We start from the raw sequence: 24046 nt of genomic DNA on the forward strand, positions 1-24046 counted from the left end.
TTAATCTAAATCTGATCTCTGAGTTATCCCAGACTATTTTATCCAGTAACCAATTTTGACCTTATAAAAGTTTGTCAACTCGAAATTTACTGGATGCCTTATTCTATTACTTAGCTATCATTTTGGTCTTTCATGAGAAACAGTTTTATGTTCTCTAGAGTATCCAAATTTCAACAAGTTAATTATATGCACCACAGGAAAGTAGAGTCTACAATTTGATGAAGAACATTTCTCACTTGGGAACAATATCGATGAACAGTATACATAGTAATGTTAATCCAGAACCATATGGTAAAAGGATTTTTTGTTAAATTTCATATTTAGAATAGAGAAGGGCCTCTCCCTGTATCTCATAATGATTTACCAAAGCTCACAGCAGCCAAGCTACTTGTAATGTTTACTATATTTATACTATACCAGATGTTCTACTAGAAGAAAGATCATTTGGTTGATTAATCATTTTTTTCACTTGAAGAATAAGATCAGCCCACTTTTGCATATAAGATTTTAGTGTGGAAAATTGTCAAGTTTATGAGTTATGAATTTCTGTGCTATGAAAATCTGTGAACTTTGAAAAAAAATCATTCAACTAGTTAGATACTACATTTTTCTACAGGGATAAAATTATGATGAGTAACTATTATTACCTTAAAATATTTAATCCTTTTGCACTGTTTTATAGAATATATTACAATGACACATTTTAAATTCATTTTCTTAATGATAATCAGACATTCAGTCAGCTTCATGCAAAATATGTTCTGATAATAACCAACAAACTTCAAACAGCCAGGAATATGGACATGTACATGGATTCAAAACATGGGGTTTGAAGTCAGAGCAACCTGGCTTCCTTCAGTTACTGTGTAACCTTAGACAAGTTTCTTAACATCTTGGAGGCTAATCTTCCTTATTCGTAAAGTAGGCATAGGAATAGCTCATCATAATGTTTTCTCAATTAAATAAGGCATCATGTCAAAAGCCCAACACAGTAAGTGAACTCAGTAAATTTGAGTTTCTTCTCCCTATCATTTAACTAGTAAGAGAAAAAAAAGCAAAAGGAAAACAAATCTCTGAGTATAAATAATTTTAGATTACCTTATTCATTATTACTCAGGATTGGGCCTTTTTTCCCCTGTACACTCAAATTTTAATTGCGTTCCCTACCTGGAACAAGCAAATTACAGTCACTTTAAACAATGCACTTGTTCAAAGCCAGTTCAAATAACTACTTAAGCTAATTACTTTGCAGTCAGGCTCAGACCTTCAGGGTATGGTTGGCCTGTCTTATTATGTAGTTTGTGTCTATGGTTCTCTCTTTCTAGAAACCACACATCCTCATAACTTGGATTCCTACTGGTGGTGTTCCTACTCAGTCATGAATTACATAGGATGACCTATTCTCTACAATTTCTATAACATATAGCATGGGAGAAGAGCTTAGATCCACCATTATTAATTAGCATTTATATCCTTGGTGTTTTGGAGAGACTGCAAACTCTTGAGAGACTCTGAGGTATGTATTAACATAGTTCCTTGCTTTTTTTTTTTTTAAGAAAAAATAAGATGAAAAGATATAATTCATATCCTTAAGGTACAACTCCTTATCTCTCACTCCCTGTTTCCATTTTTTTTCTTTTTATTGCTCAATTGAGTTGGATGCCAGATCCCATGATTCAGGATATACTTCACTGAGAAAGTCACCTAATTTAATGCTCCTTCTTCCTCATTTATAAAATGGAATTTATCATGATTGCCATTTATTGATTACCAACTATTTATTAAGCACTTGCCATATATTATCTCCTGTATCCTCACAAGAACCCTTTTAGATAACTATTGTTATTCCCACTTTTCAATTCATAAAACTGAAGTTTAGTGACTGCTCATGGTATGACTAAGTAAATTGAAATTTAAACTCATTTGAGTCTAGTGCCAAATTTCTACTACGACTTTCCTTGTTATGCATTTTATTACTGAGATTTCAAGGGTTTTATTAAGAAAACTGAGATAGAAAATGCAAGATTTGATTTAATAATAACAGAATACACACTGTCCACGATAGGAAACTGGATGTCTAACTGAAAAAAACGATCTGTCAGATTTTTCAGTGACTGAACTCACAGTTGACTAAGGTCAAGAAACATCTTGCACTTTTATCAGGGTTACATTATTTTATATAAATTTAGCACCTATTCTTCCTAATAATTTCTAAATACAGGGAGAAACTTGGGGAGTTTCTTCCCTTCAGCTTGAAAAGTTGCAAAAATCTCTCTCACATCCACATGATCGCCACACTTTCCTTTTTTGAGGCAGTATGTCTTCGGAAAGATCACATGGTTGGAGTCCGTCAAACGCGGTTATGCTCTCTGGATCTCAATTCCATCGTTTACAAAGTGGGGTAAGTAATCCTAGCATGCAGGATTGTATTTAGTATTCACTGAGGATTAGATAAATGGCAGTATGTAAAAATGGTCACTATCACAGGTCCACAATTCTGAAATCCAAAATACTCTGAAAGTTATAGACTTTTTGTAATTCATTTGGCAACAATATTTAACCTGAATTGATATAAGGCTGCTTACAGAATGAATAATTTGTTTTCACTGCAAGCATTTAATGAGTTTAATTATATATTGTAGCCCCAGACTCTAGAAGAAATATGACACAAGATATGGTATATGTGCCATTTAACTTTTTCAAATTTCCAAATCCTGAATTCCAAAAAACACCTGGCCCTAAAGTTTTGGAAAAAGTATATGGACATATTATTATTCTTACTAAATATAAATTAAATTCTAGACTAAAACTTCTAGGTAAAATATGAAATGGCTATAAGTAATAATAGTTATTCATTAAGTTTTACACTGAACTTTCATCAAAACACTTTTGACTTGAAGTGACAAAATTATCCTTATACGTGGCACTTGGTAAAATTAATATGACGTTTTCAAAGCTGAAGAAATTGAATTATAGAAAGATATATTTAATTTAAGCAAAAATAAGGTAAAAACTAAGATCACAGTTGGGATCAAGAATACTTAATTTACTCCCTTTGTGTTGAGCTCCTTGATTAGACATCTTCCATTTTTAGCTCAAGTACTTCTGGAAATGATCAGTTTTACCAAAGAATCTCATTGGCAACAAGAAAATAGCAGCCTGTCTTTCTACCTTTTTTTTTTTTTTTTTTCCTAGTTAAGGCACACAGCCTAAAATTTTTGGAGAGAAATGTTTTTACATGTCCCTTCTATTTGCAGTTTTTTCATACAAATTTGCTCTAGCACATGGTTTGGAAAATATATGATGTGAATATGTATATGTAAGAAAACAAACATATGTGCAAATCTATACATCTACGCTTGTTAGATATCTAGTGGCTTCAAAATAAAATTCATGGCAAAAGTAGAAATTACTATGTTATCTTAACTACCACTATGGAATGTTATTGTTTAAATTATATAGCATTTTAAAAATACTTATACAGAACCATTTAGATACATTTTGAAGTCAAGCTTCATGTAGCAAATCTTGCTTTCAATTTTTTATGAACTCTAGCTACCCATTTTACTCTTAACTTTTAAAGAACAAAATTTGAGGCACTTGCTATTTTAACTTAGTTTCACTCCTTACTGAAATCTATGTCAATGGTAAAATAAAAGTTTTGCTCCTTTTTCTTATGCTAAAAAATTTGCCTTTCCTGCCGCAGAATTGCTGTAGAATTGAAGAACCTTAAGGGCTGTGTTTTGTTATCAGTATGGAGGACAGGAAAATGGAGTCATAATTTGGAATTTATATAGTTTCTCATCAACAGACTTCTTATCTTTGTATGGAGCATTAATTACTGTTCAGTTTTAATACATTATAACATCAAACAGCAAAAGATACATTGACATATCAAATATAAAGGGTATTTTAGAGTACTTACTCTATTGCTAAGTTCTTGGACTTGCCTAATGAGAGTTTTTTTTAGTCTTGCTTACCGCTTATTTTGCGATTTGTTAGATTTTGTGAGCGTGTATGTGTGCTTTTTAAAACTTGGCAGGCTTATGTACTCAGAGATGGAAGAATTAGATCACTGTGCAGTCTATTTTACTTTCCTTAAAGGTTTGCCATCCTTTACTCTTTAGCTATGTTGACACATCGAGGAAAATGCTGTTATTAACAGTGTCACGTGTCTGGAGACTCTTCATTAATTGAAATCAATTTATTTTTAAATTTAAATGGAGCAGAAAAAGAATCCTGTGGCAAAAAATCTTTATATTTATTAATGTAAGCCAATCTAGCAAAAGCTATTGTTTCGTTCATTGCTAACTATCTTTATAAAGCGTAACTGAAAAAGTGTTGATTTGTAAGTTCATTTATTTCTTAGCCACTATCCTTGAAGATTTAAGGACTAGCGTGTCTAATGTGGGGATCAAAAACTGTCGCCACATCCCATGGAGGCCTCTGTGTCATATTCCTTTGGGGCTCCACTGGTGCAACCAGCTCTGCTTGGTCAAAGTCTCTGAGCTTCTTCATCTTAAAAAGGGAACACAGACTCAGCTCCATTGCAAGAATTTAGATGCCAGATAAAAAGGAACTAAAAACATTCCTATATTTTGTTCCACCAAGTGCTATGTACAGAGTGATCATCTATTTTATTGATCATTTTATACATTATTATTTTTACCCACTGACATTTGAGCCCGCCTCAGTATGATAGTCTTATTAAATCAGAATCAGAACTGAACACTTTTTATAGCAATTTAAAAAGTTTCAGGGGAGTTGATAAGTGCTTTATTCTTATAAGTTTTCTAAATTTGTATTAATCTATGTGAAGGACTTTTTTATTCTTTAGCAATTCTGAGTTATAATGCATCCATTCTCTTAGGGTAACAACTTATTATAGAAGGATGTTCACTGATGATTTTTCCAGAATGGAAAGATAATATGTCTGAAATCTTGATGTTTTTTTTCTTTTCCGTTATTTTCTGGGATGTCATTAGATTATCAGTACTCACTGAAAAATAGAAGTTAAATGAACAGATGCCATTCAGCAGTAAAATGAGTCTTTCTTTAGTGTCCTTGTGGATATGATTCTCATCTTTACTGGGAATTTTAATCTTCATATCTCAGTTTAAATTAAATTTAAACACTTTTAAAAGTTAGAAAGCTTAATTACCTATATTAGGGATTTTTACATTTAAATTATTTAATTCTTTTTACAGAGAACTTACATGCATGTCATTTCTTAAAAGAATACAGCCTGTGAGCTAATTACATGAATTAGATATTTATACTCATGGTTTCTTGGCGTCCAAATGGGATATTAGGTGAGAATTATTTTGAGGGTTTAGAAGACAGATACATAAGAAACAAATTAAAATTTAATGCCTCCATTCAGGTAGAGCAGAACCTGGCAAGCCTCTACATCTGCAGATGAACCAAAGGATTTAGGAAATCAGAACCCTATGTAGGAGAAAGAAATACAAACTTAGATGGTAATTATCTTGGAAGGTTTCCCTTGCTTCTACCAAAAAGTAAGGCTCTTTATCTAATTACAGAAGTGGAAAAGAATATAAAGGAGAGAATTTGCAGTACATCCAAAACACTGTGGCAAGAGAAAAATAAAATTCCTGTCCCTTTGAAAAGCATTCAAAAAGTCGGGACATAATTTACTTACTAATTATAGCCAGTTAATATTGGTGACATACTGATTAGCAGAAGGCATCGTCACAAGGTGTTTGATGCTATGTACTCCCACTGAGCTAATTAATGCACCTCCAGGCTTTAGCTATGGGCTCCATCTTCAACAGAAGGAAAGATCCAGACCTTCATATCCTTTGATTCCTCAGTGCTCAAACACCTGAGTGAAAAGCTGAGCATTGAGATTGGACAGAGTTGGCAGCACTTGTTACACATTCTCACATCCTCCTCCATTAAATATAATAGTTTTAGAAACTAAGTGTTAGAGTGACATTTGGTAACAGACCGTCAGTGCTGTCATTTGGGCATTAAAATAATCAGCTGATTTTTCGACTTTAATTAGCTTGCTTTTCCTCTTCTAATATCAATTGAAATTTGGAATTTAAGAAAAATGATAATAATGAGCCATGTTAACATCTGTCTGTTTTTCCCCTTGGTGAACTGAGCTGTTGGAAGCAGTTTCATTGTTATAAATACACAATAACTTTTATTCCATGGAAAGTATGCATGTGTCATCTAAAATAATTTAATTATATTGGTGGTGCCATAAGATTGAAACTTTGATGTATCAGTGACATACTGAGTGATTTCATGTGGGAGTCAAAATATAATCTCTTAAAATGAGATTTGTGCAGTGTTTGTTATTTCTAAGACAGATGTAATGTTTAAGTAGGTGAGACAGAGATATATCCACTGAGATCATTTTAGAATTAGCATACTTTGGTTTAGATTCCAGTTGCTCCACTCACCAAGCAAGGAAATTATTGTATCAATTTCCTTGTCTGTAAAATGGGAATGATAAATCAGAGGTTGTTTTGAGGATAACATTAGGTGCTATATAGTACTTAACCCAATGGCTAAGAAATAGCAAGTACTCAATAGGGCTTTTAAAGCTATAATATTAATGTGATGATACTAAATGTAATGTAAGTAAATAATGCACTCATGGTTAGTTATAATCAATACAATTCTAAAACATAAAATAATAGAGTGCATTAAATTAGCTAATATTTTTATTTTATAATGAATATGTCACAACATTCCTTTAAAATATATTAATTATAATATATATTTTATAGTACAACATAATATACTATTAACATACTATAGTCATATAAGATAAAATCATATAAAGTATATTTCATATTATATTAAAATTGGATTTTAAAAATTAAATGATATATACCAGCTTATTTTTAGTGAAATTAAATAAATAAGGACAGATTGTAAAATAATGTAATTAATTTTTTTTTTTTTAACAAATTATATAAGTTTGTTACATACCAAGTATCACATTAGTGCTGGGAGTACAATGTAAATTTCACAACTGCTAATTTGGAACTTGGGGAACCTACAGGGGAAATAGGGTATCTAAATTACAGAGGAACAAAATAAGGCATATTTTGGAACATCTTATTCTTTCTTCAAGCTGAAATTCTCTTAAACCCCAATTAAGAATCAGTCTTCAATGACCTCCACAAGCCCAGACTGAGACTGGCAGCTTGCTCTGAAGAATCTAATGTTCACTGTGAATTCAGCTACTAGGAAGAAGTGGGGCAAGAAAACACAGTCACAGTAAGATGGATGTTCCTCGAGTTCATTTCTGTTCTGTGAAATCAGGAATTTCCCTCTTCAGTGTTATTCTCTCAGTTTATATGAACCTTGTCTCTAAACTAGTTTGTATTATTTAGTTCACTGAGCTTTATGACTGTCTTCTGAACTCACAGCCAACCTTTAAACGGCTACCAATGACTTCAATATTAAGCAGATCTGAAACATGAAGTGTTAGCAATTAGTACATTAAAGTTCGTGTTGATCTGAGTTGGCACTGCTCTGGATTCCTGGTATTTGTTAGGTGACATTGTCACAAGTCTTGGCATTTTGGCACAATCGTCTGACCCATATTGACAGCACTTATGTTAGACAAAGAAAAATATAGAATATTTGATTCAGAATTTTCTTTTAGTAAAGTACGTAATTTTTTTGTAGTTTTTACTATAAAAGTAACTTTCTTAGAAACCCGTTTACAAAAAATTTAACAGTGATCAAACATATATCTGATGTTCTGGCCTATTACCTGACTGGCAACTCTTCTACACAGCTGCTTGGTACCTAAGACACAGTTTATTATATAGCTGCCCCTTCTTACCCACAGGAAATTAAGAAAATATCAAAAGATTACTCGCAGTTACAAGTACCCTCCAAATTCAGGTTCAGTCAGCAAAGTGAATACAGGTAGTCGAAACCATATGACTAGCTGAGATCTCTTCATGGATTTAGGTTTAGAAAAATAAAATTTGATTCAGGAAACGGTAATAAGAAATCACTGAAAATTAAGAATCTCTGTATAGATGAGAGTCAGTGCTGGGAGAGATTCTACTTGGTTGCTCAGCTCTGATCTGCAGCGAGTCTCCCGCACTTTGGCCAGTCCCCTGTGTTCTACCCTCTGTCCCCTGTACTGTATATACCATCCTCAGCCAAGGAGAAGTGGTCAGCATAATCAGTAAAGTAGATAAAGAAAGCTCATAGTCTCAACAAAGATCTAATGAAAGTAATATCAATCACTGTATATGCCAAGCATTGTCCTAAACAGGCTATGATTTTTGTTATTCAGTAAAAAAAGCAGTTTCTCTAATTTTACTGTTGTTAGCAATTATAATGTATAGAATCTGTTCTGTAGAAGCCCCAATCTCCTTCTATTCCCTTAAACTCCTCGTAAGCGTTGCTCATCAAAGAACAAAACTCTTCAAAGTAGTAGCATCAGTAAAACTAATATAACATAATAAAATGAATTAACAGTGTAAGGTTAAAGGGCATGAAAAGGTTAAATATCTGTCTATGTGTCTATCTATGTATCTATGTATCTATCTAGTGCTTGTGAAGTGTTACAAGTTAAATATATATAACTTGTACATAAAAAATAAATAAAATGTCAATTGCAAAGACGAATAATGAAATCTTTCAAGTTAGTCAGAAATTTAGAGATTAAGTATATGTTACCCATGGACAATTTCCAAATATATAAAAAGCTATCTGACTATAAGGAGAAATGCTTCCATATGAGGATTTTTTTTTTTTTTTTTTTTACTGATAGGGAATGAAGAACTAAATAAACCCTAAAACAGAGAAAAGATACAAGAAACTTAACACACAAAAAGAGAGATTTACATTGTTTTCTTTTCCAAAAATAAGTCACCCCACTTGTGATTTTAAAGAGATCGCTAATTGATAATCTTTTCATAACTGGATGCAACTGTCATAAAATAAAACTAAGGCAAAATATATTTTAACTTTTAAAATTGTAACATTCATTAAAATACAAAAAGATGACAATCTTCATGGAGTTTAGATCATGGGGAAATGACAGAATGTTTTCCTCCTTTTTTTGATTGTGATGTGATGCTGGGATTTGCTAACGTAGATATTGTGATAAGTTAGGAAGATGCGTCCTTAAATGGAGAAGGTGAACAGCATCATAACTTGCCAACATTATGTCCAAGGCCCTTTTATTTTGATCTACTATCACAAGATAGTACGTTACTATCCCACATAAGCTTTCCTATGAAGAAGAGGTCAGCTGATCAAACAACATGAAGATTTTAGGCTGATTAGCAATGCAAATTAAAAAATAAATATCATCATAATAAAATCACCTCTTCAGGGTTTGATTACCATGAGCTCCAATCACTCACACAATAAATAAAGGTACGTATACATGAACACATACGCACACACACAATTAGGAAACTTCCAAATAAGCAGGCAAAACCTAGATGACCAAAGGAAACCATTCTACTTTGAGAGCAAAATATCATTTTCACAATGGAGTTCTAAAACAATAATGAACTAAGCCAAGTATGGGCTAAGTATATTTCAGGAAATAGCCACAGCAAAATGAACAGAAATAGAACATAATTGATAGATCTAAAAATGACAGCAAAAATCATTCTGCTCATGAAAATCAATAATGAAATATATTTTATTTTCTATACACTGTGATGTTAATTTTACTGTATTGTATCTACTATACGATACGATTATATTATACCCTTTATTTCATTTTTCTTGCTTCTTCAATTAAAATTTTAACCTTTGGATCACAGGAATCATTTGTATATTCTTCTGTATTCTTCACATGAGCTAAACTTTAGCTGTACACCTAGTAACAAATATATATTTGTTGAATGAAATATGTACATAATGGTTCATCAAGCTATATATTACAGAGGAAACGAAACAAATATATTACTCTGATAAAGAAGCAAAAATGGTGCGTCATTTGTTTTAGTAACCACAGGAGTGTCATGTAAACAGTCAGACAGCTTAAGAAACTAGGAATATTTATATAGCAACAGATTAGAATGTTTACTTCTAAATAAATGTCATAGCTGGAAACATCTATTTGAATCATAGATAATAATGCCTGTTCTATATGTTGATATTCATAATAAATACATTGTGGCAATAAAGTTTGCCAAACCTGTAGCAACATCAAACTGTAATGGCAATAACAAAATTTTTCAAAGCTCTTTTAAAAATATGCATGGCTCGTTACACCCTTGAGAATTGTTAACTGATGTGAGTGAGTCATTATGGTAATTTGACAGATAGAAAAATAAAATGCTCAAAGAGTTACAATAACTCCTGATGTCACATTAGAGACACTGAAAATACAGCGTACATTATTAGTGTGCTAAAGACTGTTTACTATATATACAAACCTCACATTTCTTTTGACCAGCTTCTCCTAGAAACTACTCTAATTAAGAAAAAGTTATAGAGTGGTGTTTATGAGATTTGTCTTTATTTTCATAACTGTTCTTCACAATCAAATATTTTGTTCTTCACAGAGGTTTGAATATTTCAGGTTCCTTTAATTTTCTAACACTATATGTTGTGGTGACTTTAAAGCAGAGATAATGTCTGTGTTGTTCACCTCTGGATGCTCATCAATTAGGATGGAGGCCAGGACACTGCAGACCCTTGACCAATACTTATGAATTCACATATGTCAGCCTCAGCCACTGACTTTAACTTTCAGGAATACTACTTTTTAATATTAGCACTATTTTTGTAGTAATGATTCTTAGCTACATGATTTTATTGTTTAGAGTCTAATTCCACTAGGACTGCCCATGTTTTGTGCTTGCATGCTTTCACCCAAGCCTTCTTCCTCTCTGAATAAATAAATTTTAGATGTTAAATGCTTAATAAAAGATATAAATAAAAGTTAAGTAAATAAAATATTACCTTCAAAGTAATTAATACGTCTACCTTTTTCTTAGTTTAATAAACACTTTAGTAAAAGGGAGTTTAAATCTTTTTAAACTGTGTTATTTTATTCTGTTGCTAGGGTTGTTTAATTAATTATTAATCCAAATGTATTTATAAGAAAAATGTTATATTCTCAATCTATTATCATTGGTATTGATAACGATTTGGTAAAGTTAATGTGACATTACCTCTTGCCCTGACAAAGAAATGTCCCTCCTACCTTGGAGATATTTAAATGTACCCTGAAAAAAAGGCCTATTCAGTGTTCCTGTGTTATCATCATAAATACCTAGTTCAGTGTTTATAGTTATCAGCATTATGGAAATAGCCAAGAGGGCTAATTAGCTCAGCTGGAAAATGTAAGTTCATAAAGATTGAGATCCGCCTTTATGACCTAAATTTTAGCCATCAGTACACTTCAGGGGGCGAGGTTCAAAAATGTATTGAACATTTGCCAGGCCACATCTGTCAACTATTTATATAGTATATTTTCCATCATAAAGCTTGCTTTAGTTGTATCACAAGCCCTTTTAGTATGATTCCTGTCTTAGCAATTAGCACAGAGTGTACCTGGTGTAAAATCACCTATCTGCAATATTTAGAGGAAACTTTAAAAGATTACCAGCCTCAAATAAGAAAAGCCGTATAATGCACTAAGAGTGGACTCTGAAGTTGGAGCACCCGGGTTTAAATCTCCCTCAACCATACAATACCTTGTATGACACATTACCTAACAGCCATCTGCCTCTGTCCCCTCATCTGTAAAATAGAGATAATAATAGTACCTAAATCTCAGGACTATTATGACAAGTAAATGAATAAATACATGTGAAAGTATCAGCCCGGTACATAAAGTGCTCTATGAATATTAGTCATTTTGATGATTACTATATTACTCTTGATGATTTCAACACGCAAAATGCACTTATGGATAGATAATCCTTCCAACATTTTGGCCTCTCTCAGTTGGCTGAATTCTTCTTCTGCAATAATCTTGTTTTCCAACCTATTTCAGCTGTATAGTCTCACAGTGATACTGCAGTGTTCAATATGGTAGATACATGTGGCTATACATATTTAATTAAAACTAAAATTAAATACAATTTACAATTAAAATTTCATTCGTTGGTTGCACTAAACACATTTCAAGGGCTCAGTAGCCTTCTGTGCCTAATGGCCATTATATTGTATAGCTCAGATATAGAAAATTTCTATCATCACAGAAAATTTCATTAGCTAGTACTGCTGTAGACCTTGAATTCAATAACTTTAATCCCTCCCCAAGCTCAACTGCATGCATTGTGTGTTTATCAACACCTCCTATGTTTTCAGCTCACTGTTTTACTATGACTTCAACAATAGTTTCACTCTATCACTTCCTCTAATTCATCAATTCTCCAAGTTTTAAATCTCAGGAACACCTTACACTTCAAAAAATTACTGAGGATGCCAAAAAGCTTTTATTTATGTGGCTGTCTACTGCTTTTTGTTGAATCATAAACGAAAGTAAAAATTTAAATTATTTAAAAGTTTATTAAAAACAGCAAAAATAGACTTATGTTATATAAACATAAATACACATTTTAGCATCAATTTCCACGTTGGGGAAATTACTATATTTCCCAAGCAAAAATAAACTTTAAGAGAAAAGTAGCACTGTTTTATATTTTGAAAATCTCTTTAACGTCTAGCTAAAAGAAGGCAGATGGATTCTCCTATGTTTCTGTAGTCAATGCTTTGATATCCACATCGTGAGCTTCTATAAAACTCCACTGTAGATTTATGAGATAATAAGAGTGAAAAAGGCAAGTAACATCTTAGTAGCATTATGAAAATAGTTAGGACTCCCTGGAAGGATCTTGGAGCACTTCCAGGGCTGCCCAGACCACACATTGAGAACTACCATTCTAGATGCTACCATCTTTTCCTTGTCCCTTACTCCATGAGGTCCTCTAGCCCCTTTTACCCAGCTTAGGTACGCCTTTGTATATAAAATTAATTTTCTTGCCTAGATTTCTTTATCATACTAGTTTTAGCCACAGCTGTGGTTAAATACTTTTCTGCCCTATTCCACAGCTGCATCTGTGAAGATGAAAGCTGGGGAAAAGTCACACAATCATGTGGACTGATCTCATTTCATGCCCTTTAACCTCAAAAGGACTCTCAGGGACTTCCCTGGTGGTCCAGTGGTAAAGAATCCCCCTTACAATGCAGGGGACTCGGGTTCGATCTCTGGTCAGGGAGCTAAGATCCCACGTGCCTCAGGGCAACTAAGCCCACACACCACGACTACTGAGCTTGCGCGCCTCAACAAGAGAGCCGGTGTGCCACGACTACAGAGCCCATGCGCCCTGGAGCCTGCGCACCACAACTAGAGAAAGAAAACCCGCACGCGGCAATGAAAGATCCCGCATGCCTCAACGAAGATCCCGCGTGCCACAACTAAGACCCGACACAGCCAAACATAAATAAAATAAAAAAATAAATTAAAAAAAAAAAAGGACTCCTAGTATTGCCAGACAATAATACTATGCATCATAAACTCTTAAATGTGTATCTCCTACTTTCTTCTTTAACCCTTACCCTCCCAAATCTCTTCCTTTATGCTTACTCTCAAACAACAACCTCCTAGCTCGGTGAGGAAAGCAAGCATTCAGAGGAGAACTTCCACAGACCCCCACCAGCTTATGTGCCTCCTCCACATCTATCCTTTCATGCATGATCTCTGCTACTATCCAAGACTATGGAAGAGCACCTCACAAGCCTGTCTAAAGTCAATGCATCCATGGGAGCACAGATCCTATCCCCTCTCCTCTACCCCAGTAATTCTCCTCTTTCCCCTTGACATCACCAATACTCCCTCTTTATTGGATCATTCTCATCTCCAACCACACAAGCTGTAATTTCTTTATTTTGAAAGTTCTTTCTCTTGATCCCATTTACCTGTGAGCTACTATCCTGTTCGTAGCGAAAATCTTCAAAAAGTCAAGTATAAGCCCTGTTTCCAAACTCCCTCTCCAATTCATTCTTAAACGTACTCTAATCAAGCTTTCACTCCTACCTTCCTCAGAAACTGCTTCTGTCAGTTGCATCTAGGTTGCTAAATCCAATGGTTAATTTCCAGTTCTCCCTATAGTTGACTTATCAAAGTATTTGATACAATCGATTACCTTTCCCCTTGGTTGCACACCCTTTCTCGGCTTCCGGGACACTGCTCTCCTACACTCTTTCCTCAGCTTCTACCAGACATCTTCATTTTGGAGTATGTAAATTCTCAGTCTTTCATCTTCTCTCCTCTATCTATACTTGCTACTTTGGCGATCTTATCTAGGTTTTAACATCACCTCTATGTTGTTATTTCCAAATTAAAATCTTCAATTCAAACCTCTCTGTTGAACACTAGATTTGTATAGCCAAATGCCCTCTTCACATCTCCACTTAGAGATGTGAAGATACATAACTTACATTAACATGTTCCAAATGCAATTACTGATCTCTATCTACAGGCTTTCTCATCTCAGTAGTTAGCAAATTCATCCCTAGCAGTGCTTAGGGCCAAGTCCTTGGATCCTCATTGATGGCTTGCTTTCTCTTCATCCCTCCTGCAGTCCATCATCAAATCCTGTTAGCTCTGCTAAAATGTGGCTAGTGAGGCTGAGGAACTAAACTTTAAATATTATTTTTTAATTAAGTTAAATTAATAGTCGCCTGTGGCTAGTGGATGCCATATTGGATAGCACAGATCTAGACTAAAATAATAAACACTGTGTAAGTACTGGGAAAAACAACTGATAATAATAGTAAACATAAACAAAATAAGGTAATACAGGAAAGAAGAATATAAACCAGTCAAGGCAAAGAGAATGCAACAGGATCCTTGAGTGCTAGATTCACTTATACATTGTAAGCAGTGCTTGGCACAGAATAACTACTCAGTATATACTGAGTGGATGTTACCATTAATTGTTTTATATGTTATGCTTTCAATTAGTAGACCAGAAGACAGGTTAAGATTTTGCATGTTTTTTTTGGTGATTTCTCTTTTATTTCTAATATTTTCAAATCCCAGCACTTAATGTTTTATGTCACAACTCAGAAAAATACCATCATCCTTAGTCATTATTCAGAAAAATGTTAGTTTTAGGTGGCTTTATGTCCCATATTAAGTGTTTTCTTAACATACAACCCTTTGCATAGAAATTGAGATGTTGTTTACATGATAAAGTTCTTTGCTGCTGACTTCTGGGACTGTAATTATCCACAATCAGACAGAGAATGTGCTCTCCATCGCTGGAGAGGGACTAAGTTTCTTTATACATTACTTAGATGATTTTAAGACTCTGGATACATTATAAATAAATGCATTTTCTCTAACAAAAATATTGTTGTCAGTGGGACTTATACTTCCTATGTCTGTGCCAATACATTTATGTCTACTAATCAGAAGGAGCTATGTTTCCTGAAGTTTTCTGTTGGTTGAGCATGATGAGTTTTACTTGATTTTAAGGGATTTATGCCAGAATAAAAGCCATATATAAAAAAAGTACCTGTATTGCCTTGAAGACTTTAAGTTTGCTGACCACCTAAAAGAAAAGAGAATAATAAATACCTAAGGAAGATTCTGTTACTTCATTCACTGATATAATTAATTCAGGGAAACACTCTTTTCCTCTGTGTGGTAGCATTAAGAACTGCTTTATAGGGATACACTTACAAATATCAGAACTATTAGGTGGCAAAATGTGTATCTTTTACCAAAATAAAAATGCTTCAATAATGGTCTGTAATGATCCATGCTATAGAGTAATGTATATTAGGTGTTCTAGTGTGGTTTTTTTCTTCTTTATTACTTTTTATCAAGCTTAGTTTCTTCCTACAGTTCCCTGCTTAAATTTGAATGATTAAAATTCAACATTGGGAAAAGGCTTAAAATTAGTATGTTTAAAATTCAACAACTTCTGGGGAAAATAGTCTATATTTTTAACTTTGTTTTACCTTTAGTCAAGCCTGCCCTCTTGGTTCTCTGGAAAAGTGACGATTCTGCTTTTTTTTTTTTTTTTTTTCAAATGAGAGCTCAAATTCCCACGACCTCCACCGGCCTCTTTTTTTATTCTATGTTTATTTTTATTTATTTTATTTATGGCTGTGTTGGGTCTTCGTTTCTGTCCGAGGGCTTTCTCTAGTTGTGGCAAGCGGGGGCCACTCTTCATCACGGTGCGCGGGCCTCTCACTATCGCGGCCTCTCTTGTTGCGGAGCACAGGCTGCAGACGCGCAGGCTCAGTAATTGTGGCTCACGGGCCCAGCCGCTCCACGGCATGTGGGATCTTCCCAGACCAGGGCTCGAACCCGTGTCCCCTGCATTGGCAGGCAGATTCTCAACCACTGCGCCACCAGGGAAGCCCGACGATTCTGCTTTTTACATTACTGATCTAGTAATCACATCTACCTAATCTGTGTGTGTGCGTGAGTGTGTGAGTGTGTGTGTGTGTGTGTGTGTGTGTGTGTATTTATATCTACCTATCTCTGGCACTTTCTGAAGTCAAAAAAATCAATCCACAATGTGCTCTTTAACTGTATTCAATATCATATCCGTAATCATGGAAACAAAATGTGGATTATTCTCTCTTGGATAATAAACAGATACCACTTCTCTTAACATAAAATAAGAGCCTCCTACACATAAATTTTAAAGCCTCCTAAAAGTCTCAACATGGACTATATCTTCTGGGTTGTAAAATATCCTTAATAAAATAAAGTTAACTTATATTGAGACCAAACCATGTTTTACTTTACAACATGCTAAACTCATCCCTCCTATGAGACAGTTAGCAGTCTCATCTTTCTTCTTGCTCCTTTATGACTCTTTAAAGATTATTTTTAAAGTTCTAATATATACAGGCTCATAGAATAATTTCACCTTTTCAACCCCATCACATTTAGTTAAAAACAATTTTTGATGCCAGTCTATAACCCACAGTAAATAACTTCATTACATTTCTAGAAGAAAATGGTCAAAACATAAGATTATGATCACATCATAATTGTGATCAGTGGATGAATTCCTAGAATTGAAGGTGATGTGATCATGTTGCTAGGCTGACATAACATCTACAAAACTAGGAGTCCTTCCTTGCTTTGGAGCATAATCTATGCAGGTGTGACTCTGCTCACACCCACACATGTTCATCTACTCACTCTTAGGAAATGTAGTCACTTTGGTCTTGTTTAGATTTATCTGCAGAAGTTTTAAAAATATATTGCAGAGCTTGAATATAACTTTATTGTTTGTATAAAAAAATTGATACAATTTAAAAATAAGATTTTTATTTAAAAACATATGCTTATAAATCTAAATTGGAATTTACCAAATATATCCTTATAAATTTCTAAAATATTATAATTCTATCACATAGTGAATTAAGGAAACTTAGACACAAAGTGTATGCTATCTTTTAACCAAAATTGATCAAGGCAAATGAGAATAAGGCTAGGAGTGTCGGTTAGAGCACTTCTAGAATTTCACATTCAGTGTTGGATGCTCCTTTTAAAGTTGTGTCTATAAGCTAGAATGCATTAGAAGACAGTGACAGGGACAATGAGGTGACTCCAGATCAAATTAATTTACATATTCATTTCTTTATATACTTTCCCCGTGTTTCATCCCACAATTGTTTTGAGGTAGCATATATAGATATATGTAAGGTAGAAATTCAAATAGAATGAACTGTCAAGAGAAGAAAGATGAAAACATGTAATGAGTATATAGTAACATAAGCTTTAATGACCATGTAGGATGCTGTGAACACATGGCCTCCTTTAGAGTTCTACAGTTGCCTAAAATTCACTTAAGAAATATGGTTATTAATCTGACCCACATTGTTCCAAAAGAAAAAAAATGCATGCGTATTACTTAGGCTCTTCCTGGCACTAGGCCTGAGGGAAATGATTCATGTGGTTCTTTATACTGGGAACACTGAGGAGTGTCGAAGGCAACGTCCTCAACAACATATCTCCAATAAATAAAGTAACAGGTTCCATATGGCACTTATGGTATCTCACCGTGTGAGCCCAGGACAGAATACTGTGAAAAGCTTCCTCCAAGGAGCCAAGACCATGTTACACACACACAGAATTTTCTGCACTTTAACTTGATTCAGAGATAAAACCAAACTAGCAAAACCTGCATGACTTGAGACCAAGGCACTGGGTATGTTGAGGACATTTAGGCGGTGGGGAGAGAGGAGGCACTTGTGTGAGCTGTACAGCTGAGCATCTGTTTACCTGAACAAGCGTGGGGCTAGGCTGCTTGCGTTTAATTCCACCTACGCTACTTACTGCCTGTGTAACTTGAGCAAATAATCAAAACTCTCTGTGCTCGTTGAGTGCCTTATAAAATAAAGATGATGATCATGGTATGTCTACCTCATAAAACTGTTGTGAGAATCGAAGAAGTAAATACAAGTGAAGTCCTGTGAAAGGGGCCTGGCAACTATCAAAGGCTACATAACTGTTAGCTCTTACTTTAGCCTCGAAGTTGAGAAGGGCTAATACAAGAAGAGATAGGCTTGTTCTGTTTGAGAGGTGGCATTAGAGAAATACATTCAATCCTCAGTATTCAAGGACCTAGTATTTGCTAATTTGCCTACTTACTAAAATTTATTTGTAAATGCAAAATTAATACTAGGGATGTGCCTCTGTGGTTACTCACAGACATGGGCAGAGCAGCAAAAAATTTGAGTCACCTAATGTGCATGTTCCCAGCTGAGGCTGAACAAGGCCAAGCTCTGCCTTGTTTCAGCATTCATGCTATCAACAAGTGTCCCTTTCACTATCTAGTTACTACCTTTTTTTCTTTTTTTTTTTTTTTGCATTTCCGTGTTTTGCTGTTTAAAATTTGCAGCAACATGGATGGACCCGGAGATTATCATACTAAGTGAAGTAAGTCAGACAGAGAAAGACAAATATAATATAATATTGCTTATATGAGGAATCTTAAACAAAATGATACAAATGAACTTATTTACAAAACAGAAACAGACTCACAGACTTAGAGAACGAACTTATGGTCACCAGGGGGAAAGGGTGCAGGGGAGGAATAGATTGGGAGTTTGGGATTAACATACACACTGTTACATTTAAAATAGATAACCAGGGCTTCCCTGGTGGTGCAGTGGTTAAGAATCCTCCTGCCAATGCAGGGGACACAAGTTCCAACCCTGGTCCAGGAAGATCCCACATGCTGCGGAGCAACTTAGTCCATGCGCCACAACTACTGAGCCTGCATTCCACAACTACTGCAGCCCGCACGCCTAGAGCCTGTGCGCTGCATCAAGAGAGGCCACCGCAATGAGAAGACCACGCATCACAACAAAGAGTAACCCCCTCTGGCCGCAACTAGAGAGAGCCTGCACGCGGAAACAAAGACCCAACACAGCCAAAAATAAATAAATAAATAAATTTATATAAATAAGTAAAATAAAATAAAATAGATAACCAACAAGGACCTACTGTATAGCACAGGGAACTCTGCTCAATATTCTGTAATAACCTAAAAGGGAAAAGAACTTGAAAAAGAATAGATATATGTATATGTATAACTGAATCACTTTGCTGTACCCCTGCCACTAACAAAACATTGTTAATCAACTATGCTCCAAAATAAAATAAATATTTAAATAAATAAATGAATAAGCAAAAAAATAAAATGGTCCCCAAGGGTAGGGTGGAAGCGCTGTCTGGTGTTCCTAATGCAAGACGGCTGTAATGTGTACCTGGAAGGAACTCTGGCAAGAAGGACAAAAGAACAAAAGGGAGGTGACAAGAGTCTGGAGTCTGAGCTGCTTTAAGAGTCAGTGTGTCCTTAGTTGTGACACTGAAACACATTAAATGACCATTTAACCCTAATCATACAGAGAGGAAGCAAATAGGATTCAGGTTTCAGGCATGAATCTAATAGCTATGAGGAAAATTAAGACACATATAGAAAACAAGTATCTTTCTTTAGAGTAAAAATATTTGGGAATTATAAAATATTTAAGAATTTTGCTTTTTAAAAAATAATGTCCAGTTTGGACAAAACTACTGCTGTTTTTTGGTTGTTTTATTTTGCTTTTTTTTACTGTTGTTGTTAGTGCTTAACTGATTTTTCAACTATTTGCTCTTATAGCTGCATCAGGGCAAGTTGGGTTTGCCTGATTTTATATATAATTTCTATGATGTGACAAACACTAAATGAACAAGGTTTTGCTCAATGACTTTTTATTTTACTTAAGTAAATCTATTGTATTTGCTATACTCATAACACCTTCTTCTATATCTATCACCAGTTCTGTTGAGAAGGAAGAATTATCTGAATATGTAAATATTATAGCTCCACACCCGGTTGTAGGCCGATTTCCTGGTCTACAGCTTAAACAATGTATGCCCACATGCCCACAGATGAGGAGGAGGGTGCTTCAACTTACTGTAATGACATTCTCTACGCTTCTAGTTAGGTGGCTTTTGCAGAAAACACATTTTTTTTTTTTTAACATTTATTTATTTATTTATTTTATTTATGGCTGTGTTGGGTCTTCATTTCTGTGCAAGGGCTTTCTCTAGTTGTGGCAAGCGGGGGCCACTCTTCATTGCGGTGCGCAGGCCTCTCATTACTGCGGCCTCTCTTGTTGCGGAGCACAGGCTCCAGACGCACAGGCTCAGTAATTGTGGCTCACGGGCCTAGTTGCTCTGCGGCATGTGGGATCTTCCCAGACCAGGGCTCGAACCCGTGTCCCCTGCATTGGCAGGCAGATTCTCAACCACTGTGCCACAGGGAAGCCCAGAAAACACATTTTTTATAACTAAAAATTCTTATGGAGTTGCAAGATTGTTTGCCCAGTCTGAACGGCAGGAACTTCCCCCGAAATGAAACGTTATAAAAGAAGTAATTTAGGGTACAGAGTCAGAGACACTTTTTCTCTCTATAAGGAATACATTTCCTATAATTGAAAGGAAATGTTGACTCATTATTTCAAGCTATCTCAAAATTGATTTATTTTTGAATTTATTTTTTCCTGCTGGCTTTGTAAAAAAAAATATTATAAACACTTTGGTGGAAACCAGCCCAGCTCTGAATCAAGTTTAATTTCTTTTTAATAAATGATAAACAAGTATTCCTGTGTCTTGGAAAAATGTTCTAGTATATACATACATACATATATATATATAGTGTATAGTATATATATATATAGTGTATAGTGTATATATATATATATATATATATATATATATATATATATATATATATAGTGTAGTTATAGTTTAAGCCCATACCTCAGTTGACCTTGCCCAAATTGTCTTAGTTTCAATTCCTAGCACACTGAGGGAACTCCCCAAATAGCAATTTTCTATTCTACAGTATTATCTGGGAAGACCTAGCCAGAGCAGGGCTGGCATGAGTAACCACTGTCTTCCAAAGTCTATTTTCCTCATAAATCAGTAAAATATAGTTGAATCTTCCAGCTTTTAGCATAACTGGGCCAAAGAAAGAGAAGACTCAAAGACTGCACAAGTCATCCACCCGTGACAGAGTAGATACGAGTCTATGATAAGATCAACTAGAATCATAAGCACTGACTCCCATCACTGGAGTCAAATGAATCAAAGTTTGCATTAAGGCCTAGGGTGAGGTACCACTGCTTTGTTGTACTTTTGAACAAGAACTTCTCCTGATTGCTATTATATAATTTTTTAGAAAGTCTAAAGTTGAGAATCGATTCTGATTTTTATTCCTATATTTGGATAGAATAAGCTTTAGAGTTGAATTTTGTACAGTTTGGATTTAATCTTTTGAAAAATAAATTCTTTATTTGCTTGGCTACAATTGTCTGTTATCTTTAAAAGAGGTAAAACTGCAAGGTGACAAATGTGTTCTCTGAATCTGCCATTCCCTTAAATTTTATAAATACTTGATATATTTTATTGGTAATTAATCACTGCAATAAATGGATATTGTGAAAATGTATCCACGCGACAGGTAATTCCTCAGGAAAAACACATGTAGTATTCACAGAAGTTAAGAAACTGAATACCAAAGTATACATCTTTTATTGTCACTACCCAACTTTGGATCTAGAACACTGCCAATCCCTTATACCCAGCTGTGTATGCTTCTCAACTACATCCCATTGTCTCACCTTCAGACTCCATCATTATTCTGAATTTTGAGCTAATCATTTCTTTTCCTTTTTTTTCTGTTTAAATTATTCTATAACTTTACGTATGTATAGACAACCTATATGCTGTTAGATTTTGTTTGCTTTTGAGCTCAATAAAAATGTTACCTTACTGCTGTAATTCATATCTTTCCTCAAATATATATTTCTAATATTATTCTGTTTTTGAAGATAGTTATATTTCATTTATTTTCATTAATCCTTTCAATAATGGCTGTATAATACTTCATTATTTATATACCATGATTTGTTTATATATTGTCTTCTTCAAGGACATGAGAATTGTTTCCAGTTTTAGCTATTGCAGCATCTAAGTACCTGTATCCTGGCACATCTTGCAAGAGTAAAACACTGGGTTGTGGAAAATGCTTATGTTTATCTCCACAAGGCAATGCTAAACTATCCTTCAAAATGGTTGCATAATACACATACTTTCCAACTGTATAAAAGAGTTCCATTGATTCCCATGCGCACCAGCCTTCAGCATCATCAGATATTTTGACTTTTGCTAATTCGGGGGAATAAATGGAAATGGTGACTAATTGCAGTCTGAATATGCACATTTCTAATCAATAGCAATCTTCCCATGTTTAAGATCTTTGATGTTTCCTTCTCAGTGAAATGCTTGTTCATGATTTTTTAAAATAGACTTTATTTTTTAGAGCATTTTTAGGTCCCTAGCAAAACTGAGGAGAAGGTACAAAGACTTCCGCGTACTCCCCACCCCACACGTGCACAGCCTCCCCCAGCATCAACGTCCTGCTGTTCGTGAATTTTGTGCACTTGTCTAGGGATTGGTATGGGTTCTTTCTGAACAGTCATATATTTCAGAGTGTCTGGCTTGTCTTTTCATTGTTTTATGGTGTCTTTTGAAGAACGGAAGTTCTTAATTGAATTTTGTGGCTTATCGATCTTTTCTTTTATGGTTATCACTTTTCTGTTTTGTTGCAAAATCTTATTCTGTCCCAAGTCCATGTAAACGTCTTTCTATATGTTCTTAGAAAAGTTTTTCTACTTTTGCCTTTCACACAGGAGGCTTTAATCCCCCTGTAATGGATTACTGTACACAATAACGTAAGGCTCTACTATAATGCTTTTTGATAGCAATAATATAGTCCAAGTTTAATGAGTATCTTAAATCCTCCCACTCAGAAGAGAAGGGCTTTAATAAACTTTCATGGAGGTGGAAAGAATAAATGCAATGTCCTAAATGGGTCAATAGTGGGAATCAAGCAATCAAAACAAGTAAGATTTGGATACATAACCACAGTCACAGAGATCTTCAAAATAAAGGCCCTAAGTGCTAAACCAAGTGAATACCATGGAAAGAATGAGAGCCTGTACATACAAGGGCTCATACGAACTTCTGCTTGGCAGAGAAGTAGCGTGCTCTGGCTGCCTTTTATCCTTGATTGTGGATGTTTTCATCCCTGGCCTTCAAAATTCTAAGATTTATCTTAAAAGTGCTAAGTGCCTTGTACATAACACTTAGTAAATGTTTATCTAACTGAATTAAATTGCATGATATAATATAACAAAATGAGGAATATGTGTTATACATCAGTAGATGATTGACAGGAAGCAAAGAAGGGAGAGAGGGAAGAAAGGGGAAGGGAAAGAAAGAGAATAAAAGACTTTCATTTTCTAAGTCCTCTTGTCACAGTATCATTCAAAAAAGTTTTTTATTTTTCTTAAATTTTTGAGTAAGAAGGTTTTTCGTGGAAGAGTAGAGGAAAGAATCACATGACAAAAATTATTTGCAACTCCCAACTGGAATAGATCTATAGAATGCAGAGTGAGTGTGTAGCAGGGGCAGGGGAATCTAAGGACCAGAGAGGTAAAGGCATATCTCATGAGACACTATAGGCTATTC

This window comes from Eschrichtius robustus, chromosome 8, assembly GCF_028021215.1.
Source record: "Eschrichtius robustus isolate mEscRob2 chromosome 8, mEscRob2.pri, whole genome shotgun sequence".
NCBI lineage: Eukaryota > Metazoa > Chordata > Mammalia > Artiodactyla > Eschrichtiidae > Eschrichtius > Eschrichtius robustus.